This window comes from Babylonia areolata, chromosome 8, assembly GCF_041734735.1.
Source record: "Babylonia areolata isolate BAREFJ2019XMU chromosome 8, ASM4173473v1, whole genome shotgun sequence".
Taxonomy (NCBI): domain Eukaryota; kingdom Metazoa; phylum Mollusca; class Gastropoda; order Neogastropoda; family Buccinidae; genus Babylonia; species Babylonia areolata.
In genome coordinates, this window is record NC_134883.1 from 23581822 (window position 1) to 23588037 (window position 6216).

The following is a 6216-nucleotide window of genomic DNA, read 5'->3' on the forward strand; positions in this document are numbered from 1 at the left end:
TTTTTTCTTTTTTTTTCTATTTTTTTTCTAAAGAGCAGATCAAAGTTTTCAACAGAGGTGGGAATACCAGTGAAGAAGACATATAGAAGCGTAGCATCAATAAAATGATAATGATGATAATAATAATAATTATAACGATAATTAAGACTGAAGAAGAAGAAGAATGATAATACTAATAATAATGTGTATGTTTGAAAAACAATGGTGCTGTAAGTTTTCAGTCTGGCGTCCTTGGTCCTCCTCGCAAAGCACTGACATAAGCAATGTGGTTTCTATAATTTATCCGTTCCAAAATGGCTCTAAATTGTCTGAAAGAATTCTAGCTAGGTTCCCCCTCCATTGTTTCTCAGTCTCCGAAGTAGTCAGTTGCATAACCATTTCAGTCTTCAGCACTACCAGCAACCGGCAGTAAGTCACTTGGATGTTGAAGTTGCGAGTAATTGTTTTTTTCCTGACAATATCACGCGCGCGCGCACACACACACACACACACACACACACACACACACACACACCACCACCACCACCACCACCACCACCACCACCATTCCCCTTATTCACTCTTGCACAAAACACACCAGGAAACTGAGTGTTTTCATGAGCGTAATGGCACTGATCAGCTCTTTTATGGGTGCTGTTGTCATGGAGATGCCTGACCAACTGATTAGGCTCAGCGCGCTGGTCAGGCCTTGAGTTGAGAGCCTGCCACTGAAAGTGAAATCATGCTGCATGAGCCGAGCGAAAGAGATTGGAAACATAATTAGCTTATTTAGATGTGGACTTCTTTTTTTTTTTTTTTTTTTATTGAACAAAAAAACAAAACAAAAAAAAGCAACAAAATAGATAGAACATGCCCGGCCAGTAAAAAAATTAAAAAAAAAAGATTTGAAGAAAGACGATGATACTACGACTACTACTCATAATAATAATAATAATAATAATAATAATAATAATAGTAATAATAATAGTAATGATAAATTAAAAAAAAGGGATTAAAGTGATACGATCTTCACATGCATCTTCGATCCGGCAGAAGTCATCACTACTGTAACAATAAGGGAGGAAATTAGAATGCTTGATTTTGAATATCGGTAAAAAGTCACTTGAACAGAGGCGCCGTGGCAGATAGACTGCTGGAAAGTTCCGCTTTCATCTTGGATCTTGCACATGCGCATCTAACTTTCACTCGAAATCGAACAATACCAAAGGCGATCGACATAGATAAAAGCCTCCATTTCTTCAGTTGATAGTCTCCATTGCTACAGCCAAACCCTGGTCAATGAAGTGCCATCGTATGCACACACAAAAAAGAGGAAAAATTTGAAAAAAGAGGGTGGGAGGAGACCGCCAGACAAACGACTATGCTTCGTCACATCCGTTGGCCATTTTGAACGGTAGGTTTTAAATTACTGTTTTGAATGAGGACAGAATTTGTGAGTAACGGAGATCTTGAGGAATAGAATTCCAGACAGAAGTTGCCTGATACTGAAAGGCCCTTTGACCTAATGTCTTTGAAGAGAGTTTGGGAAGTCGAAGGAACTTTTCTCCAGAAGACAAGAGAGAACGGGAAGGGGTGTAAAGTATATAGTACGGAAGATAAGTAGGATTGGAGAACCTTCGAAGTGGCAATTAGCCATGTGCCAGTTTTGTACTGAATTCTGTACGGGATGGACAACTAATGAAGTTCAGTGACGCAAGTGAGGGGTAACATAACCTTTTATCGACTTTTTGAAAATAGCTCTGGCAGCATTGTCCAAGATCATCTGGAGGCATGATGACAATGCTCATGGGTGTTTATACAGCGCCTATCCTTATTCAGAGACCAAGCTCTAAGGGCTTTACAGTCACGCACACACACACACACACATACACACGCACGCACGCACGCCGCGTGCGCGCGCACACAAGCACACACTGACACACGCACGCACGCACACACACATACACGCGCGCGCGAGCACGCAAGCACACACACACACACACACACACACACACATGTAACTTTTACGTGTATGACCGTTTGTTTATTACCCTGCCATGTAGGCATCCATATTCCATTTTTGTGGCCGGTGTGCATGCTGGGTTTGTTCTTGTTTCCGTGCTCACCGAACGCTGAGATGGATATCATGATCTTCTCGTGCGGTTATGATCTTCTTTGTGAGCATAAACGAAGGGGTTCAGGCACCAACAAGTCTGAACAGATGTTTACCTGGCAGATAGGAACAAATCTCCACCCTCAACCCACAAGGTGCGCGGTGGTCGAACTCAGGAAACTCGGGCGAGAACCCAGCTCTCAAACGACTCCGGCGACCGCCACAGTCGTCTGAATATCAGATCAGAAGGCAAACCAGCAAGTAGTGAATTGCAGTAGTCAATGCGATTGACTGAGGATCAAGGAACAGACAAGTTGAGTGGTTGCTTCAATGATAGTCAGACATGGTCGGATGTGCAGTTGGAAGGTTGTAGTTTTACATACACGTGGAGTGATGGCCTAGACGTAACGCGTCCGCCTAGGAAACCAGAGAATCTGAGCGTACTGGTTCGAATAACATAGTGGCCAGTATTTTCTCCACCTCCACTAGACCTTGAGTGGTGGTCTGGACGCTAGTCATCCGGATGAGACCGTGGATAAACCGAGGTCCCGGCGTGTGCAATTAGCGCACGTTTAAGAACCCGGCACGGCAACAAAAGAGTTGTCCCTGGCAAAGTTCTGGAATTCACTTCCATAGGAAAACAAATAAAATTGCATGCAGAAAAAATGCAAAAAAAAAGGGTGCCGGCGCTCTCAGTGTAGCGACGCGCTCTCCCTGGGGAGAGCAGTCCGAATTTCACACAGAGAAATCTGTTGTAACAAAAAAGAGTAATACAATACAATACCGTCAGTACAATACAATACAATACAATACAATGCAATGCAATGCAATACAACAGACATGGTCATGCGTGGTGAGAGCTGAATCAAAAATGCACCTAGGTTTCGGACAGAATTGACATCAGCATTGCATACAGTCAAGGTAAACGTCTGAAATATGCCGAAGACTTAGAACCTATATATATAGTATATACAAGTATGACTTCTGTCTTGACTTCATTACTTAGTTGCCGATGATACTGAGCAGCAAAGAACTATACCGAGGGGAAGAAGCTTTTGTTAGTTGGGTGTCACTGGCTTCAGTGTATGCGTGTTTCTGAAAATTACGTTGATGTTGGCTGACGATGTCCGCGGACAGTGGCTGAGTATATAGACAATTAGAATAGTATTGGACTAAGAACTGAATCTTGGGGAACACTATATATTGTTCAGCGGGAACTCGGGTCTGAATTCGGAATGAGAACTTGAGACGAACACGTTTTTATTTGAGAGCTATGAGAAAGTGGAAATTAAACAAAGTGAGGGCTGTGCCAGAGCTTCCAAAAGGCGGTTGACAATATCGTGATCTTTTGTGTCGAAAGCTGCCGACAAATCAAGCAGACAGAACTGGGACTTCTTGTCTGCACAAGACAATAATGTGTTAGACATGTGTAAGAGGGCTGTCAGTCTCGATCTGTTCTGTGATTCTCTCTGTATGCAGACTGGAGCATCTCAAGAGGGCAATTACCAGGATGACCGGCATATGACAGACTGAGGAGTTTACGTGATATTACTCAGTCTAGTCGAGTAATTTTGACTGACAGAAAGGGTAATTCTTTATAGGTCTTTAGTTGTTGTTTTGTGTGTGTGTGTGTGTTGTTGTTGTTGTTGTTGTTTTGGAGGGAAGGGGGGGGGGGGGGTTGGGGTGTTTTTTTGTGTGTTTTTTTTACTACTGACAAGACCACTGATGCAGGTTTCTTGCCGGAGTTGAGGCCGTGTATTAAGGACGTGTTTACATTGAACTTTGCAGAAAAGAATGGGATCATCACCGAAGCACAGCACGGATTCAGACGCCAACGATCCTGTGAAAGCCAGCTCATCGGACTTGTAGACGAGCTGTCAGCAAACCTTGAAGCCGAAAAACAGACAGAAGCTCTCATCATGGACTTTTTCAAAGCGTTCGACAAAGTCTGCCACTCTCTCCTGCTCCACAAGATCCACTCCCTTGGCATCACAGAGAAAGTACACACTTGGATCAGGAAGTTCCTATCAGACAGACAGCAGTCTGTAGTGGTGGATGGAACCACTTCCAGCCCTGTTCCTGTAGAATCTGGAGTTCCCCAAGGCTCTGTTCTTGGGCCTTGCCTGTTCCTGCTCTACATCAACGACATGCCGACTGGACTGTCCTCCACTGCTCGTCTCTTTGCTGATGATACTCTGTGCCACAAAACCATCTCCTCCACCAGCGACCAGCAAGCCCTACAAAAGGATCTCGACTGCCTCGCAGAATGGGAGCAGAAGTGGCTTATGAGCTTCCATCCAGACAAATGCCAGACACTGCGAGTGAGCCGGAAGAGAGACCCCTACCATCAGAGTACACCCTTCGTGGCCACACCCTTGATGTAGTCAGCAAATCAAAATACCTCGGCATCACCATCACTTCTGACCTTATATGGACCTCCCACATCTCCAGTGTCTCCAACCGAGCCAACAAGACCTTAGGCCTACTGAGACGGAACTTGAAAGTAGGCTCCCAGCGCATCAAACAGCAAGCCTACCAAACACTGGTCCGCCCAACCCTGGAGTATGCCAGCTCTGTGTGGGACCCCTATACAGAGAAGGACAATAAGAAACTTGAGGCCGAGTACAACGCCGGGCTGCTCGCTGGGCGACCCATCGACACAGGAAAACATCCAGTGTGCAAGACATGATGGAGACTCTTCAGTGGTCCCCTCCTCAAAGAGCGAAGGAGAAAGGCAAGACTGGTTAACTTTTATAAGTTCCACAGCGGCAGTCTTATCATCAACACATGCCACAAGCCCTCTCAAAATCCTTCAGCATCCATGGGGACCCGAGGATCTCACCCAGCAGCGTACCATCTCTCCAACTGCAGGACGCTGTACAGACAAAAATCTTTCTTTCCCCGAACCATAGCCAGCTGGAACAGCCTTCCTGCTGAGATTGCCCTCAGCCCAACCCTGGAAGGCTTTAAATCCCGAATCTGATCACCGCCTCCCACCCCCACCCCCATACCTCCCCCGTTCCGTTTTTCACAATGATGAAGGCGGTAGTCAAGGGAAAGAAGAAGAAGATCTCAGTTCAGGAAAATAACCTATTTATTTCACTGGTTTAGACACGGAGGGGTGCCGTTTACTGACACTGAATTTTTACGGTGATCTGGAAAAAAAAAAAAAGGCAACATTTTGAGCAAAGCAAATCAGTCACGCATTGTATGCGTTTGTAACAGATACTGACTGTCCACCTCAGCCCGTTGATATCAAAGCCGCTGCAGTGCCCATCCGAGCCGCCGGGGGAAGTGAGGCAGTCGGAGAGACGATGGCCGGCGGTCTACTCAGTCGATCACCTCGATCGTTCATAGACACTAATATCTCACTCATTGGAGGCCGCCAAATATCATGTGAGTTCACCTGGCATCGCTCGATCCTTCTTGAAGTAATCTCTTCAAGACAACTGACCTCTTCAAGACAATGCCAAAAGTGAGCATTTTTTGTGCTCGCTTGTCCGTCAGCGGTCTCAGTGCCGGAGTGTAAATCAATGAAATTTTCAGTTTTTCAAGCCTGCACAATTCATAAAGATATCAGTGTAACGGCCGAACTGAACAAGGACATCAGTGTAACAATTAAACAATTACCCCGCTTCCGTCGTTTGAAAATTAATGATCATTTTGCAAAGATTCAGTAGAAAACCAGCTCGACTGACGAGCTCGGCTAACTCAGTCGGTTGAAACTGGAAAGCTTTCAAACTGGGTCTACATTTTGGGTCACGGTCGGGGCCACCCGAATTCTCTACGTGGGAGAGAACCAATAGCTAGCATGCCTGGTAAGACATCAGTAGACATTATATCATATACATTTTAAACTGTAACTGATTTTCTACTGATGACTATCGTCTTATCATATGTCAATTTATGTCAGTATCATTCAGTATATTACATTATGTTATGCTATCCGTTATGTTATATTGTATCATAATATTATATTATTTGTATTATATTACATTATATCACATATCTTTTCTTCTTTTTTTCATCGCGTTCTGAAACCCATTTATTATTGTTCTTCTAAACTGCCGCAAATCCATTGCTCCTAAATTAACCTGGCTGCCGGATTGACTTGTTTCTCACAG